Below are 19,100 nucleotides of genomic sequence, written 5' to 3'. Positions count from 1 at the left end.
AGCATACTGCATCAAGTGGATATGCTGTATGGGTGACACCATCGTTCATTAATGCGTATAAAATATGTAATATATATAATATATAATGAATATATATGTAATGTATGTGTATTAATCTTATGTGCTTTGGCAACAACATGTTTTTTTTTATTCATGCCAATAAAGCAAATTGAATTGAATTGAATATGTATCCAGAATCTGATCCCAACTTGAGTTTTAATCCCATTTCTTGCTTCTCCTTTGTAACTTGACTCTGAAACACTGACATGAAAACACCAAGGAGCAAGCGAAATGGCTCGAGGGGTGGAAGTGTAAGTGGTTTTGCTTCCATGCCTCTGCAATTCGCTCCTGTTGTTACGTCACCACAGGAGCCAGTTCAAATTGCCTCAGAAAACCTATGTATTCCCAGCAGGTGGGCTACAACAATGCAGAGGCTTTATATGCTTTCACATTCTCAGAATAGACTACAGTTTATATGTAATGGGAAGTAGAAATGTGTTTTTCATTAAAGCTGGGGTTGGTAATCAGATTTAGATACACTTTTTGTCATACTGGTTAAAATGATCTTTATGTCCTGATGGCAATCAATACATGATGTGTTCTTAAAAAAGAGTGAAAAAAACTGCTATCTACAGCCGGAGTAAACCTGGGAAAACACCAACCAATCACCGTTTTTTGGCTCCCCAAATTTTAAACCATTCAAATCCCGTCCAGTCGTTCTGCCCTCCTCCTGCGCGTACATTTCCCCAGCGTTCACTCCTCCGAGTCCCCGTCTCCTGCCTCTACTTCCCCTGACTCTATTTATTGCCCCTCTCTCTCGTCCTTAGGCCTGTCCCCTCTGACCTGATGAGGTGCTTTGCTCAGGACTGTAGTCTGGATCAGAGTCTAAAAAGCTCTCACCAACAAGCAGAATAATTAATGACGTTCAGTAAGTCCTACAGAAAATATATATTTATTGTAGCGTCTGTCTGGACGCTGTAGTGATGACGAGCCGATTCGTGAACACGTTGATCTTTACTAACCGGTCACTGACGGCCGTGATCACGCCAACCAACAAAACAACAATCAATGTTTGAATGAATGAAGAACTTCTCCTCTTGTCTCTCCTCTCTCCCGCTCACACACTCTACACCTCTCCTGATGCCTTCACTGACCGTCAACACTGTAGGAATTAAGAGCATCTACACTGAACACGTTTAACAAACAGTAGAGCTGTTACAGTATTATATATGTGTTATAACTTTTCTCCTGATATCGTGTCACTGGTACAACTGGATAATGCTAGCATGACAGTTGTAAGTGCTAACAGCAGCCATGTTTGTTTGTGTTTTTAACTTTCACTATGAGAATGTTTTGGTGAGGACCGGTTTTGAATTAGTCACATCATATGGTCGAGAATCAGCGGCGCTCGTGCATGTGAGCGGGGGGGGGGGGGTGTCGTTTTGGAGGAGCTCTGAGGGAGGAGGGGAGGGGTTAGACGGAGTCATGAGGAAAAGCTACATTCAAATTCATGCTAGTTTACCGAGACTACCAACCCCAGCTTTAAGTGAGTCCTTTGAGTTCAAACTGTATGATGATACAAAGAGCTTTCCAGTTCCAGTCGAAAGGCTGTAGTAACAAAATTCCTGCAGGCTAATATTAAGGGTCAAAGTTTGACACAAAAAGAGGTTATTCTTGCTACTCTAAATTTTGTACAAGAGGAGAGAGTGGATGCTGTTGTGTGAAGGCGAATTTGTATTGACTGATAAAAGCTTGACAAATAGAGAATCATACTTATCATGCATCACAGGAGCTTCTTGTCCTTCAAGGTCACCGACATGAGGGGTGAGCGAGGGAGCGTATCAATCTAGAATCTGACGCCTAAATAGTCCTTTATCAAAATATTGTACCTTTAAATATCCTCCAAGTTCAGGAAGACATCTTTAAGCTTTTTGTCTGATGAACTGTATCATTACATACAAAATAATCCACTACATTTGTGTCCAATGGATCCTCCTATCCCAGCATATTTCCCATACTTCAATACATTTCTTTATATTCAATTCAACAGTTTTACAAAACCAGAGCACAAGAATGAAACCATCATTCCCTCCTTGTTGCTGCTACAGAGCCTTAAGTTCTCACATTCCCCCTCCATGTGGTGGAGGTTATCGATACGCCTACAGAGCATCATCAGTGTGGATATGCACAGGCCTACGCCGCTCTCCTACCAGATTAAATCACACTTAACCCCTCGAGGCTGTTTGATTTCTCACTTTGCCTTTAAAAGCCATTGTGTTCTCTCCTCTCCACAGTCACTGATGCTGTTGTTTGAAACATGTGTTTTTCTTTCCTGCGCTCTGTTGAGCCTCAGATGCTTCCTCTGGGGGGGACCGAGTCTATCTCGGAGAGAGAGAGAGATGAAACGCAGCAAAGACAGAGGAGGCTGTTCTCCCTACCAGATCGGCTGAGGTCTGGCCTCTCTCTGTGCCAGCGTGATCACAGCTCAGCCACAGGGCATGTTCTCCAGATTGCCTGGTGACTCACAGGGTTGTGAGTCTCAGCTGCCTGACTGCATTGTGCATGCGCTTCCCACAGCGCTCCACTCGAGAGTCTGCACAGAGAGCTTCACCGTCAGAAATATGGATTTACAGGATTTTAATGAGCTTCGTAATGATCAGGAACACTGGGAGGTCAGATTCTCTCAGATGTCCTGGAGCCTTTAAGAAGTTTAAGAAAGGTTATCGTTTGTGTTTCTACATTCATATTCAGCTTGGAGGATTTAGTTGTTTTAATGTATCCATCATGCACACTTAATAACTGAGGAGATTAGAATAACTGATTTATTAATGACTGATATTCATGGATGCATTTCTGCATATTGAAATATACAAACAGTCAGAATGGGCACTGAGGCGGTGATGAATAAAGATAAATACATTAATTAATAAATAGCATAATTAGGATGTACTTGTTAGAGCAGTGCAACATTGGATTTGCCATTAAGATTTTAGGTTGTTTTGATTGTTTTTTTAACCCTCCTGTTATGTTGCGGGTCAAATTGACCCTTTTAAAGTCTATTTTAGGCAGTATATCTCTTCCAAACCAGCTAAATGCAGCATGAAAATCTGGGCAGCATGTGACAGAAGAGGAATCGTGTTGATTTATCAACATCACTTCATAAAAATAAAAAAATTAAAAAAATTAAAATCAAATAAAATTATTGTATTTATATTTAAGGCTTTCCAATGTGCATTAAAAAAAGTTTTAACATGGATTTTAATGAAATAAAGAACACCAATGGACTAAATCTTGATTTAAATGGTTAGTAATGGAATTAAAAATTAGATTACAACAAATGTGTATCAGGATTTTTTGGGGGTTCTGACACTTTTGGATAATTGAATATGCCCCAGGTCAAATAGACCCAGGAACATTATTGCTGTTCCAGAGAAACGGTAGGAGGGTTAACAGCTAACATTTATTTAAAGAAGAAAAATTATGAAATTATCGAGGCTTTTTTTTTGTTTTGTTCTGTTTGTTGATCTTGTTTTTGTTTGTTTGTTGTACTATTGTTAATTTAATTGTCCCCTGTGTTTTAGTGCTTTATTGTTTGTTCGTTTGTTTGTTTTGGTGTTCATGTGTATAATGCAAGCAGCAACCTCCGGTCTCAAACTATGAAGCCCATGCGGAAGTGTTAAAAACTGCAGTTCATTGAGCGTCCACTTGAGGCTGGCTGCAGAAACACCGGAAACCACATACACACCCATTCAAAATAGACGATCTTTGAAGTATTAATAAACGTTTACAGCCTGGTTCAAAAAACAGCTTCGGTCTACGTAGCTAATCTCTCTATCAGCATTCACTGTACGGAGGGTGAATTTATTTCTAACACAACGGTTCAAAAGATATTAAGATTACAAGTTTTTGCCCAAATAAGGACATGACTGACTGGACTCCTGGTTGGGAACATGTAGCTGTTGGCTAAGAGGCTCAAACTCCGCCTCTTTACGTCACAATCATAGACTGTATAAAATATGGACGTAGTATCCGTGACGTCACCCATCTGTTCCTGAGAGCTGTTTTGAAGCAAATCGACGGCAGCAGCCATATTGGTAATGCGGAACTCAACTAGGCAGAGTGTGACGTAGTGTGAGTCTCTTAGCCAATGGCTGTGTGTTCCTGACCGGGAGTCACGTCAGTCATGTCCTTATTTGGGCAAAACTCATAATCTTAATATCTTCTTAACCGTCACGTTAGAAAAAAATTCACCCCCCGTACAGTGTGTGCCATTAGAGAGATTAGCGTTGTAGGGCCAAGCCGTTTTTTGAACCAGGCTGTAAACATGTTTATTAATGCTGCAAAGATCGTCTTTTTCCCATTCATATCTATGTGGTTTCCGGTGTTTCTGCAGCCAGCCTCAAGCGGATTTTTGATGTATTGCAGTTTATATCACTTCCGCATTGGCTTCATCGTTTGAGACCGGAGTTTGCCGCTTGGTCACAATATGCCTGGTTTAGTTCTGCATTTCCAATATGGCTGCCGCCGTTGATTGGTTTCAAAACAGCGCTAAGGAACAGATGGGTGACGTCATGGATACTACATCCATTTCTTTATACAGTCTATGGTATAATGTTAAATGTGAATACAAAAAAACAAAACAAAAAAAGAATTGGACACATTTTCCCAATCTGTCTAAGAAAAAAAGGATTTGCAATTCAACTAAATACAAACATGATAATTAACAGAGTGATCAGTTTGTAAATCTGAACCTCAGAGACCTTTAACTGAAGCCAAACACGTCTAACAGCTGTTAACCTTTTGGTGGTGGCTGCAGAGAGCAGAGCCTACGCTCACTCTCCTGATTTTTATTCTCATTGGCCCGGCAATAATGTTCCTTTGCAACATAATGTTCTTTATCAAAATGCTTCAAATAAAAATGGACTCCATGCTGCTCTCTTTCTCTCGCTCTAAATGACCATTCAGACCACATGATGTCCCTTTATGCTCCCCAACAACCAATTCTCTTCCTATTCCCCTAACAGCTCGCTCTCCTCTAATGGACTATAAGAGGCTCCAGAAATGGACTCGAAACCACAAGAGCTGCCTGGACTCCACTTTCTCCCTCTGAAATCTGGTTTAATGCAGAAATGATCGGGCATGCCGGGAGCAGCAGCTCGGCCTCAGAGGACCTTCCCGTTTCCTAATGCCAGCGGGGAAAGTTGTAAACAAAAGTGTTTGCTTCTGGATGTAAGTGGGCGGTTTAAATGCATACAGGAGGAAGAAGAAGTTATAGCTGGAGGATGATAACTGTCTCCCTAACTCAGCGTGTGGTGCACCGCGATGTGCTGTTCTGTGTTTCTGAGGTACATGAAGTATTCTGCTGAGATGACACGCTGCAATAATGAGCTTTGTAAGCACTAATGGCTGTTTATTTTATGTTCACTCGACCGTTTGATTTCAACAGCAACCCACGCACAAGTAACGAAGTAATGCATCCATCTAACCGTCTCCTCCACTCATCTCCTCTCATGTTATCTAAAAAAGAGAGCATCCCTCTGAGATGCCAATCAAGTTTGTTTTGAGTGAAATCTCTCTCTAACAATGAGCAAATGAGAAGAATCACACCTCCGTCATTTTCTGTTTGCAGTTTATTTCCCAGCCTGTCTTCTGTCTCACTTGATCTCCCAGACGGGTTCCGAGCCGGTCCACCAAATCCCCACATTTCTGCGTCACTGCTCCACATTATGCCTCTCCACTAACAACCTGCGGCACACAATATTTAGTTATTCCACAAACACCTCAAGTTTGCAGCTTTATGCTAAAAGTCAGTCCCTCCAGGATTTCGCAGGGTTTTCTTTTGTGATGGTTGCGGCCCAAAAAGCCTGATTTTGCGACAGCTTTTTGCAGTGAAAGTTGCAATTTTTTTGGTGCTTCTTTCCCTAACCCTAACCCTCAATAACATCTCAGGGGCAAGTAAATACGCTAAATTACAGTTGTTTTTAGAAAACATTCTTGATGTGGCCACTGTGACTGTATTTTGATTATCTTGATTCACAGAAAAATGCCATGAAAGGACTGAATTGCACATTTACGACGGTCCTTGAATGTACCTGCAGTGACAGAGGCACAGACAGTCAGTTCATGGCACTCTGAAATGCATCTGAATCTTTCAACAATGAGTTGATCAAAACTTACTAAATGTGTCTGATGTTTCACCAAACTGGAATAACTCAAGCTGTAGACGCTGAGCTTTTTATGGTAATGGCGGCAACAACGTCATACCTCAAATAGTAAACAGATGTCCTCCGGTTGTGTCTTTGTCACTAACGCACACCGTGGGGTAAAAATCATTAATGAAGATGAGACAGATGCATGGAGGCGGGGAGAGCTGGTTCATAAAGCACACCTGCTGCAGGTAGGTGACCAATAGGGCTGCCAAGATTAGTCAACTATTTGACTAGTCGTCAACGATTTTGATTGTTGACGACTTATTTAATAATTTACTTTTTGAATCTTTGTTTTTCTCTTGAAACTGCCGCTGTACCTTCCTCTGTCTTGTCTGCCGATCTGTCCTTGATGCACATGCGCAGTAGTGGTAATCGGGGTCAACCGTGATGTCACCAGAAAAGTTATGCCCAAACAGTATCATGGCTAGCCAGCTAAGGAGCTCAAAAGTTTGGGAGCATGTTTCCAAAATAAAAGAGAAGAATGTGCAATGCAAAGAACTTGCCATCCATGGTAGTACGGTGGCGATGCACGAGCATCTGAAAAGGAAGCACGTCGTGGCTGATTCAATTTCTGATGAAGAAGGACAGCCGCCTCGGTAAGCTAATTGGCTAGTTAGCTGCTAACATTAACGTCAACAGTGAGCTATTTTCTTAACAGCGATGTCATGTTTGAATAGGAAATATGATGACGCTAATATTTTATAACGCTACGTTACAGTGCTAAAAAAAAATATGTTCCTCTTCAATGGACAACTTTGTTACCATTGTGCCTTCTGAGCCCCTCAGATAATAACTCTAGTATCTATAAATAACAACGTTGTCATGGTCACTTGTCCTGCCTGCTGTCCCCTCTTTCACCCGTTCTCTGTACGTGTTTTGAAAAGTGCCGATCAAGTGAGGACTTGCGTTTATGTTCCAAGAGAATGTAGCTCTAGCGAAAATTCAGACAGGAAGGCTATAAAGCAATCACAGCAGTTGTTTAACTCTCCTCTCCCTCGTTCAATAGCTCACCCGCTTCCAGCTGCAAGCCTCAGAGCTGTCATTGGTTAATCAGCAGCGGCGTCATCCAATAGCTCAGTGGCACGCCCATATCGTCAACCTATCAACTTTCTGCTGTCTTTTTAAATGTGTCTCTCTCTCCTGCTAGTTCCTTCTTGCATTGATGGTGCGCACCCCTCCACCTCCCCATCTCCACCTGGTCTCTGCAAGTCTTCAACTCCTAGGATTCATCAACCACCACCACCAGTGTGTGGACTCTAGGGGGATTTCTTCAGCTGCCAAATTCACACATCCTACGCTCACAACATTATCCCCATAGAGTCCTTATGCCAAAGATTTCTGTCAAGTTTCATCATTCATTCAGTTGTAATAAATAACCTTTAATATTCACATTGTGTCTCTCCTGATTGAAGTTAAATTGATGATGAAACCGATGACGTACAGGGGCTGAGGTTAAGGTGATTGGTCAAAGTTGCAGTGATTGTGTAAAATTGCAAGGCAGCGCAAAAATCACGCTGATTGGTTGAATTCGCGTTGATAGTTGCGATCGCGAAATCACAACTTCCTGGAAGGACTGAAAAGTCATTGTTATTTTTCATCCAAGATTCAGTTTGCTCTCTCCAGCCTGAGAGGATGGTTGTACGCTCTCACCGTTTTGTGAGTGCTCCACTAACTTGATTATATAAAGATTGCATAACATTAACATCTCTGCATTGTCTGTGTGTGCATCAACTAACACTCACTTTCCCTCATCTGATGCCTGTTTTCCTGCAGGAGCGACACTCATCTGAGCACCTAATCTCTTTCAGCCGTGTAAACAATATCCTTTACAACAACGATTTCCTTTTCAGGGGGCAGCTGATAAAAGCGTCTGTCTGGGAGGACGCTTGCATGTGTGCCGACAGCCTCGGCCTCATACCTGTGAGGACCTGTCCGTCTTTCTGTCACTCCAGATCGAGTGTTTCAAACTCGGTGCAGGTCCCCGAGAGGTAGAGGTGACAGGAGGTACACGCGATGACCCGTCAAAGAGAGACAAGGGAGAGGAACCCGCCAGTCTTCACAGTGTTACACTGAGAGAGAGAAAAAGTGCTCTAGCTGATGAGATGGAATAAATGGAGCAGAAAAACAGGCACACAGGGCTTTCTGTGTCCGGGCCTGATGGATGTGAGGTTACATGAAGACAGAGGAAATAAGATATTTGGCTTGATGGGAAGAACTTAATATGTCAGCGTTTAGAGAAGAAAATTACAGCTTTCCTGTCACTGAATGTGTCAGCTGTGAAATATGAACAAGGTGCAAGTGACGAGTGTTTTAGGGTCGCTTTTAGAGACACTCTGAAACAATTTGTCCCTAACACTGATCCTCAAACCTAGACTGGGGTATTTGGTGAGAATCCCTTAGATTTTAGGGTGCTAAAAATATACATATAGCTAACTCATGCAAGCTATTTGACTAATGCTGCGTGGTCGTGAAAGCCGACAGAATCCCAGCTACTGAGCCGTATGTCTTTACTGGCACACTAACAGCCAAATTCCACCAGATCCAATAGGTTTCTATTCTAGTCAATGTGTTAACTTCCACTGGATCCGCTCCGTTGCGTTCTGGCTGCGTCTCTGATCCGGCAGGTCAAAGTCCTCTGGATCAGATACGCAAGACTTCTATTCTTGCCGGATGCCGGAGCACGACGCATCAATCTCAACAGAGCAGATGGAGCGGGACAGGAAGTCAGGTTTCACCAAAACAAAATGAAAACATCCGGTTAATTTTCAGAATAAAACACTCTGTGTTATCACCAGATCGTATTTCACTTGACTTATCTACAATAACCAGCAGGGGCAGCAGTAGCTCAGTCCATAGGGACTTGGCTTGCTAACTGGAAGGTTGCCAGTTCGAGTCCCAGTATGGACGAAGTTTGGCAAGTGGACTGGTGGCTGGAGAGGTGCTAGTTCACTTGCCTGGGCACTGCTGATGTGCCCTTGTGCAAGGCACCGGACCCCCAACTGCTGGTTGATGGCAGCATCCTCACTCTGACATCTCTCCTAAGTGCATGTCCACTGCATGTTTGTGCATAAAAATTAAATGTATACACCAAATTGTTTGTGCAGCATGACCAAAAAAATCACAAAAGAGGAAAAATCGAATTTCCCCCATGATTAATACAGTACGTTTCTATAAACCATCATGATAAGCGGAGCCAGGTCAGAGGTTTTCAGAGGACCAGAAAGACAACATGGATGAGGAGAGGAGGAGGAGGATCCTTGATTCAGAAATTACCATGGGAAAACGTGGGTCACATGACTCCAGCTGTCTGGCGGTCCTGCTCCGTGCAGCGCTCTGAAAATACAACCAGTGGGTGTTGACGGACGAGAGAGCATGGAGACGGACCGCAGCGGATCAGAGACGGACTGGACATGGATCTAGTGGAAGTCCGATGCACATCAGAAAGACTTTCGGGCACAGCTATAGACTGTATAAAAAATGGTTGACATGACGGTGCCCCAAAAGTGAGGCCTAAGCATTTAAGGCTCCTCTGCACATGCTACAGTACGGGTCATTAACTACACCTCCTCCACAACAGATGGGACACGGGTAAAACCAAAAGATGTAAATACACCTTGAATACATTTTTCTGTGACATGGTTTGTGTCACATCAACACAAGTCTTTAAACTTGCAGCTTTGAGTAACCGGATCAGACTAAACCAAGAACAATTCATGCTGTTGACTTTCCTGATCTGAGGGACATCAGTACTGCTGCACCATTAGCAAATCTCAGCTCAGACTTGTGCTTCAAATAATGTAACTAGCACATAAACGCAGCACCCATCGTGAGGGTTTTTAGCTTCACTTTTGTAGGATGGGAAGAGGTGGAGATGTTGTCATCTCTTTTTATCTAACTGAACACAAGATGACTAACGAAAATAAGCAAGGTGTTAACGTTAGCGGCTGCTCAACTCACAGTCCCTTCGTCTTGCAATCATGAAGCACTTGATAATTATATTTTTGTACTTTTTCATATTAACCCTCCTATTATCCTCAAATATTACTAACACATTTTACCCCTTGGGTCAATCTGACCCCAGGGGTATTTGCCACCAGAAAATGATTTACATAAAAATGTTGACCAAATTTTTGTGTCAGGCACTTTATTTCTTGAATAAATAAATAACCCCTTGATAATGACACCTATCAGTGAGTTGACATGCCCTCTAGTGCCACCATCAGGCCAAACTTTTAAATTAAAATTAATGCATCTTGAAAAGTTTTCATACAAATCTTCTCCAATTTACTGACAACACTCATGCCCACACGAGTATGAACCTTCTTGGTTTTGGTGATGATATGACCTTTTCTGGAGTGCCACCATCAGGTCAAACTTTTAAACTAGAATTAATGCATCTTGAAAAGTTTGCATACAAATCTTCTCCAATTTACTGACAACACTCATGCCCACACGAGTATGAACCTTCTTGGTTTTGGTGATGATATGACCTTTCCTGGAGTGCCACCATCAGGTCAAACTTTAAGGTAAGGTCACACACAGACACACAGACACACAGACAGACAAGTTTTACACAGCTAAAACAGCTTGGGGTCAAATTGACCCCAGAGGAACAGCAATTGTGCAATATGTGTTCAGCACTTTGAAAAAGTATCATTATGATAGTTGTATGCTTCATCAGTTGTCCCAATCAAGTTAGGAAAAGTCATGAAATGTGAAGCAAAATAAAAAAAGTCAACTATTATTTTTTGAATGGGGTCAAATTGACCCCAAGGATAATAGGAGGGTTGAACTGTTTCATTTGTTTGTTTCTATCATTCCTTTTTTATTCTGTCTTCTAAACTTTCAGCTTGTACAAAATCCAGCCCTCAGTGAGTGACGGTAAAACACTGGCTGCTGACATTTAACCAGCTCTGAGTGATGTTTTGCTAACAGTCATGAATAATCAATAATCAGTCATTAGGTAATCATTTCCATGGAACCAGTTCTTCTCTTTCTGAAGTAATCTTTGAGGAGAGCAAAATACAGATAATTTCTGTCTACGCTTCTACCATGGAAAAGACAAATAGTCACACTTCTTGCAGGATTTTAAAATGTTGGCATGGAATTGCTGCGTGACTGGTGATAAATGATAATTGAGGCATCTCTGAGTCTTGCATTGGAAGTGAAACTGGTAGTTTCATTGCACATAGTGAATTGATAAAAGCCAAGATCGGCAGGGACAAAAGAAGGAGCTCCTCTATAATTAAAATACGGATCAAATTCACAGCTTCTGAAAAAGCTGTGATTGCACACAGAAATAGAAGAACTTTATCCCACTTACACTCTCTGAGCACATCCGTCACTCAATCTGTGTTTGATTTGTTCTGAATCGGAGCGGGGTGAGTGAGGATCTCTTTGTGTACTCACTGAAGCTCGGGGAAATAGTGTCACTGGTGGGATTCTGACTGTTCGATCTGCTCTAATGACACTTGAGGAAAACACACACACCTTACACACCTTACACAGAAAGACGCAAGGGAATAGCAGTTTATAATTAGTGTGCAGGGCTCTTTTAGGTGTGTGGGAGGGAATCAGAGATCCACTATTAGCTGTTAAAATGGGAAAAAGTCATTAGTTCATCTCATTACAGTCACAATTACCTGGAGGAGGGAGAGAGGATGATCTATTACCCGTCATATATATCACTGATCCCAAAATCCTGCAGAATGCATTTTGCAGATGTGTGGACTCATAAGCACATCGTGGGGCCGTGATCTAACATCGTTTTCACAGCGAGACCATGTGCCGTGCTGGAAATGATCTCTTGTGGATTCACTGAAACGTTAACTTCAGCTGTGATTCACTGCTGGAGGACTTGAAGTGGCTCTCGGCGAATTCAGGAGTTTCTCTCTCTCTCTCTCTCTCACACATCGATTTTCATTTTCAATTTGGAGAAAAAAGTGGCTGCAAATTCAAAACCCTAACTTGAACATTTACTCCGTGTAACAATAAACCCTGCTGCACACAGAAAACAGTGCAGACCTCGTGTGTGTGATAACATATCAGGGATGTTGACGGATAATAACAAGCTGTAATGTAACTGCTGCCTTGTTACCATGGTGTGTATACAGTGTGTCCAGCATGCAAATCACTGGCATCTGTTTAAGACGGACTGAAGAGGATACTCCTTTAAACCACATTTAGGGTGTGGGGGAAACATTATCAGTATTCATTTTAGATATCATATCACACTTTAGCTCTATTTTAGTCCATCAGACGACTGCAGCTCATACAGAATGCTGCTGCTTGAGTCCTAACAAGGACCAACAAAGTAGACCACATCACTCTTAGTTCTTAGATCCCTACACTGGCTTCCTGTCTGTCAGAGAATAGACTTTAAAATCCTGCTGATGGTTTATAAAGCACTGAATGGTTTAAGCCCAAAATACATTGTTGATCTGCTACTACTTTATGAACCATCTCGACCTCTGAGGTCATCAGGTACTGGTCTGCTTTCAGTTCCTAGAGTCAGAACAAAACATGGTGAAGCAGCGTTTAGGCATTATGCACCACATATCTGAACACACTCCTTGAAAGCTGCAGGTCTGCTCCAACTCTCACCTCTTTTAAAACAATTAAGACTTTTTAATTGCCACTGCCTTCCAATTTTAGCTTATTTTAACTTGCTTTAAATGCACTTTTTTAAAGTTATATATATTTTTGCCTTTATTTGATAGGACAGCTGAAGAGAGACAGGAAATGTGGGGAGTAGAGAGCAGTGGAAGACATGCAGGACATGGTCAACTGGCCGGGAATCGAACCGGCGACCCCCTGCGACAAGGACTGTAGCCTCTTTATGTGGGGCACTTTGACCACTAGGCCACCAGCGCCCCTTAAATGCAAATTTTAATTTTATCTTTTAATATATTTCTAATTATCCTTTTCTTTTCTGTTTTATTATGTGTCATTTTAATTGTGCTCTTTTATGCTTTTCTGAATGTTTTTAATGTTTTAATGTAAAGCACATTGAGTTGCCCTTGTGTATGAAATGTGCTATACAAATAAAGCTGCCTTGCCTTGTGTAGTTTATTGTTGCCTTGTTTCACATCTTTTATATACAAGCTGCAACAAATGCTCCTACAGGGATTAATAAAGTGGTTTTAATTTGAATATTTCAATAAATCAGCTCAATCTTTCTGATTTAAGGACGCATACAATAAAAAATTGGTGATTTTTCATGTTTATTCTAGAAAGATGCACAAATGCATTTAAATATTGCACAGATTAGATCTGTAATAACTCAAAATCATCTCTGCATATCATCTCTGGGAAATAAGCTGCGAAAACGTCAGAGGGTTTTTAATTTACAAGTTCTCACTGTGAGAGAAAACGCTGTGCAGTGTGTGACAAACTCAGAAAAGTGTGACAACTACTACTTTAAGATACAATAAAAAATCAAGTTTGATGCATGATGAATATTTAAGGTAGTTCTACTCACTTTGCTCCTGGATCACCTCCTCTGAAGTCAGATTGCTCAGAGCGCACGTGGATGAAATATGAAATGTGTATTTAAGCTGCTGGTGCCGCTTTGGCTCCGTCTCCTCTCAGGCATCAACCAGGCTTGAGCAGTGTGAGGAAGCTGTTCGGTGATCATGAGCAACAGGCTGCATCCCCTCCCTCCCTCCCTCCTTCCTTCTCTTACTCCCTCCTTCCATTCCCTTTGCCCTCTTCTCTCCCTCTTCCCCCTCTCTCTGTCAACTCCTTCCTCCCCCCGTCCTCCGGCACTGACATCAGAAGTGGGTGTGCCATTAAACCGAAAGCTTTTCAGAGAAATCCATGGCAACCATCTATAGAAGCCTTCCCTGCTCCCGCTCCACCTTTAAATAGGAATAATGTGAGTCTCGTTTGATTGTGGATTCACACGGTGAGGTTTGTGTTTGCGTGGTGGGTTACCCATCTGAAGGGGAGGGAGCAAGGGAGGAGGGGAGGAGGAGAGGAGGGGAGGGCCGCTGTAGGCTGGTTAAGACTCACCCTGGCGTCCAATTTTAGATAAGTGGTGGGAAACGTTATCATGAGGTCTGATGATAAGAAGAGAGGCATTCAGAGTGGTTATTTCCAACACAACAAACACTACAGTCAGGTTTAGTAAAGTGTTTCAATATCTTGAATAAGAAGATGATTTTTGCCTCTAATAAATGTCTGAATTTGATCATCTTAATAATAATAATAATAATAATATATTTTATTTATCACGCACTTTACATTTGGAGCAAATCTCAAAGTGCTTAGGGGCATAATTCAAGGGCAGTAAGAATAAAAACAGGGTTAAAAAACAGACAGCAAATGCAGACACTTGTTAAAGACACTGTAGTTGAATAAAAACAAGTAAAAGCAGCAGGGAAGGTCAGATAAAAACTACGGATAAAACCAGGGAAATAAAAAGAAATGCCCTCTGAAACAGAAACGCTTTTAGTTCCTTTTTAAAAACCGGTCAGTGAACACGCTGGTTTCAGTCGTACTCACGTTATTTTTAAAGGTGACGTATCATGCAAAATTGACTTTTTAATGGTTCTTTACCTGAAATATGTGTCCCTGTCTACAAACCCCCCGAGAATGAAAAAAATCCATTCTGCCCCTGTTTTGATTTCTCCACCTTTCTGTAAATGTGTGTGAAACGAGCTGTTTCAGACTTCCGTGTTTTTGTTACGTAACAACAATATCCGGTCTGTCACGGAGTCAGAGCTCGGAGCTTGTTCAGCCCATAGACTGTATAAAATAATACTGAATCCCTCCTCTGTTTTTCATTACCTGCACAAATGTGTGCTAACAAGGAGCTTAGGAGGGAGGCATGCTAGTTGTAGGCTGTCTTAATAAACACAAAGGTCGGTTTTACTCCCCACGTCTGCAGATTTGAAGATCTAGTGGATGATTTTTATTTATCATGGATAAGTGCTAGCGCTAGTTAGCATAGCCACATAGCTACATGTTCATAGCTGTAGCTGTAGCTGTAGCTGTGTACCAAGACACACGTCGACATACTGACAAATAAAACAACAAGAAACACAGAATCTGTGACCAATCCTTCAGAAAAGGTCCTGCTGCCTTTCTGGCAGAGGTCGGTTTTACTCCCCACGTCTGCAGATTTGAAGATCTAGTGGATGATTTTTATTTATCATGGATAAGGGCTAGCGCTAGTTAGCATAGCCACATAGCTACATGTTCGTAGCTGTGTACCAAGACACACGTACGACATACTGATAAATAAAACAACAAGAAACACTAAATCTGTGACCAATCGTTCAGAAAGGTCCTGCTACAGGCGCCTCTCCGTCAGGATCAGATTCAGAGGGTTGAAGTAACGCGATCTCTGAGCAGCCGTGTATATTCAGCCAACATGTAAACATTAGATCAACGTGCTGGAGAGCCGAGGCACATCCACTTCCTGAGGGGGCGTGGTCAGAGGGAAAACAGAGTGTTCTGATGAGGAATGAAGAAGAGGACTTTTCAGGCAGACCAAAATCTGATTTCAAAGTGTTTTTTTGAGCATAAACTTTAAAGACATGTTTTGGGGACCTCTTAGACCAATATATATTGATGAAAAAAGCGTGATATGTCCCCTTTAAAGCTCCAGTGAGGAGTTCTGGCTGTGAATGAAACAGACTGGAATTAACCATAATGCCTCATTATGACATACCTAAGCAAAAGAGACCATCAGCAAGAAGACTGACGATGTCTACACTGTTTATTTCTACCGTAAAAACCTGTTTTTTTATGGTGTATTGACGAATTAAACTCCAACTTCTACCGTAAAAGTAGAAAAACGTATATCGTATTTATTACAGTGAATTTCTGGCAACCACAGCTGCTGGAATTTTACCCTAAAAACAACAGTGTTTTTTTTGTAAAGTGTATGGAATTTTCATGTTAATTATATGGCAAAATACTGTTTATTTCTATAGTAAAAACCTGTATTTTACAGTAAAATATGGACTCAAACTCCAACCTTTACTGTAAAATCAAATGTACTAATTTCCTTTTACCGTAAAAGGAGAAAAAATTGTACTGTATTTATAACAATGAAATTCTGGCAACCACAGCTGCTGGTAATGTATTGAAAAACATTTTAATTTTACAGTGTATATTGTAATTCCTAACACTTGTAACCGCTGTGAGGGGGTCAGTGTCAGACCAGATTACAGTAAAAGACACAAACAAAGGCTGTCTCCATTTACCAGTGTTGGCAATAACTGTCTTTTAAAAGAATCATGAAATAGTGGTATTGTGCTTAAAATATGCATACGGTAACACTGGGTAACTTACTGGTTCATACTAGCGGGCGCTAGTGGTTCTTTGCAATAGCTGCAAAGAGCGCTTTTTAAATTACATGTCACATTCACCCATTCACTCCACGTCCATACACTGATGGCAGAGTCTGCTACGTGAAGCATCATCACTATTATCTAATCCCATTCACACACTGCTGACACAGCCACTGGAGGCAGCTCTGGGGTCAAGTGTCTTGACCAAGGACACTATGAGCAGCAGGGCCTAGGATCCAACCCCCTACCTTCAAATCAAGAGACAATAGACTGGAGCACTTACTTGTATTTATTCTATCATGTACATTATTGTGTACAGTTACAGGTTGCAGACTCTCTGTCCACCTCCCCATGCTCATGCTTTGAGTACTTTGCCAAAGAGGAGTTGACAACAACGAAATTGAAGATTAATTTGACAAATAAAAAAGACAATGCTAACTTCAAAAAATAAATAAATTCCGATATCGTTACTGTGAGTTTCTTTCTCAAATCAATCAATCAATTATTTCTTTGTAAAGCGCTAAATCAAAACAAATCTTATCCTCAGACTCTTTCCAAACAGAGCAGGTCTAGACGGTACTCTATGTTCCATTATTAACAAAGACCCAACATCAAGACAGGATAAGATCCAGTCCCATCTTACAGACAGGACTCAGTCTGACATCATCTTAATCCACCATGAGAGCACTTTGCAGCATTTAGCAAGTTACAGTGGCAAGGACAAACTTCCTTTAACAGGCAGAAACCTCCAGCAGGACCAGACTCATGTTAGACACACATCTGCTGAGACCGTGTTGGAGAGAGGGATAGAGGGAGATGAAGAGAGATGATAGTGGAGAGATGGCTGTTGCTGCTGGAGTCTAGAACATGCACAGCAGCAGGTCGTCTCCTCAGAGGAACCTACGAGACAAGGGAGCTCACAGACTCCAGAAAGGTCTATGGTTAGTAACTTTAACGGGACAGGAAGAGTTAAAGTAAGTGAGGGTGAGATACGATCCCAGGAATAACAAGCATGCTTTAGCAAGTTACAGCAGCAAGGACAGACTTCCTTTAACAGGCAGAAACCTCCAGCAGGACCAGACTCATGTTAGAAACACATCTGTTGAGATTGTATTGGAGAGAGGGATAGAGGGAGATGAAGAGAGATGATAGTGGAGAGACGGCTGTTGCTGCTGGAGTCTGGAACATCCACAGCAGCAGGTCGTCTCCTCAGAGGAACCTAAGAGACAAGGGAGCTCACAGACTCCAGAAAGGTCTATGGTTAGTAACTTTAACGGGACAGGAAGAGTTAAAGTAAGTGAGGGTAAGATACGATCCCAGGAATAACAAGCATGCTTTAGCAAGTTACAGCAGCAAGGACGACTTCCTTTAACAGGCAGAAACCTCCAGCAGGACCAGACTCATGTTAGTCACACATCTGTTGACTCGCACTGTCCTGCTCTACTCTGGGAATCTGTGTTCAGCTCTTGAGTGAGCCAGCACTTGGTACTTTGGTCATTATTGTGGTGATGTTAATTGTTGATGATGATAATGGAAGGTCTTAAATTGGTTGGTTGCTTCATTGTAGATGTTCCTTATTTTGAAAAAAATTCCTTACTTATTTTTGTGCATTGCCTTTACACTGCTTGGCAGTACCTGCACCCAAATTGACTTGAAGCACTTTGTTACTCTTACTGATCTTGTTTCCTCTTGTCTAGATCTTTGCTTGTGTTGTTCTTGTTCTCGTATGTAAGTCCCTTTGGATAAAAGCGTCTGCTAAATGACATTCTAACATTGTAACATCTGCTGAGACCGAGTTGGAGAGAGGGATAGAGGAGAATAAGAGAGACAGCGATGATAGTGATGAGATTGATAGTAGTAGTAGCAGTAGCTGTTGTTGCTGGAGTCTGTAAACGACCGTAGCAGTAGGACAAGCTCAGCAGAGATTATAGGAAGTACCACTTTGTCCACAGGGGGCACCAAAATTGACACAAACTGAAAGTTCTTCACAGGAGCTTTAAAGTCTAACTTTTTCTAACTTTAGACACTAGCTGTGGTCATTACTATTTTTACTTTGAATAAGTTAATAAATGTTGATTGGACTAGATTAAAGCTAGGGTTGGTAGTCAGAGAAAACTAGCATGAATTTGAATTTAGAATTTCCTCAGGACTCCGTCTGGAATTATTATGTTTACATGTGTGCAACCCATAAATAGTAGTTGCTATCTTTGTGCCGGCTAATGTGAATGGAAATGTATAAATAAAAGAATAATGATCACTCCTGATGTTAAAGAAAGAGGCGGTAAAAATGACCAAATTGATCAATACAATCCAAAAGAGAAAAGAAGGTTTAAGTGTATTTGACTTGTATGTCCACCTCAACCTTTCAGTGTTCCTGGCATGTCTGCATTCATTCTGCTTTACACTGTTTTCCCTGTTTGGCCTATTATCCCTGTATTGATCTCTTTGTCTCCGACTGAATGGAAACCACACAAACAAACAAACAAACAAACAAACATGTGAAGTCAATCAGTGTATTATTTTCAGTTCACTTCTGTTGGACCCACGATGCTGAGGTGAGGACAAAAAATCCAATCGTGTATGACTTCCG

At 41.5% G+C, this 19,100-nt stretch overlaps 1 protein-coding gene across 2 annotated transcripts in view; it reads right to left on the bottom strand.

Moving 5' to 3' along the window:
- kcng1 (potassium voltage-gated channel, subfamily G, member 1) overlaps positions 1 to 19,100 on the bottom strand; it is a 62,895-nt gene that overhangs the window by 16,828 nt on the left and 26,967 nt on the right. Inside the window, exon 1 of one of the 2 annotated variants that reach the window (XM_034696272.1) lies at positions 13,690 to 13,825. The exons of the other annotated variant lie outside the window; for it this stretch is intronic. The gene's annotated coding sequence lies outside the window, so the exon portion shown is untranslated. Of the gene's footprint in view, positions 1 to 13,689; positions 13,826 to 19,100 lie in introns of those variants that run through there. 2 annotated transcript variants of the gene reach the window in all.

Source organism: Notolabrus celidotus, chromosome 11 (assembly GCF_009762535.1).
Source record: "Notolabrus celidotus isolate fNotCel1 chromosome 11, fNotCel1.pri, whole genome shotgun sequence".
In the NCBI taxonomy this organism is placed as follows: domain Eukaryota; kingdom Metazoa; phylum Chordata; class Actinopteri; order Labriformes; family Labridae; genus Notolabrus; species Notolabrus celidotus.
Note: the sequence above shows the minus strand (reverse complement) of the source record. Positions and strands in the feature narration are given on the sequence as shown.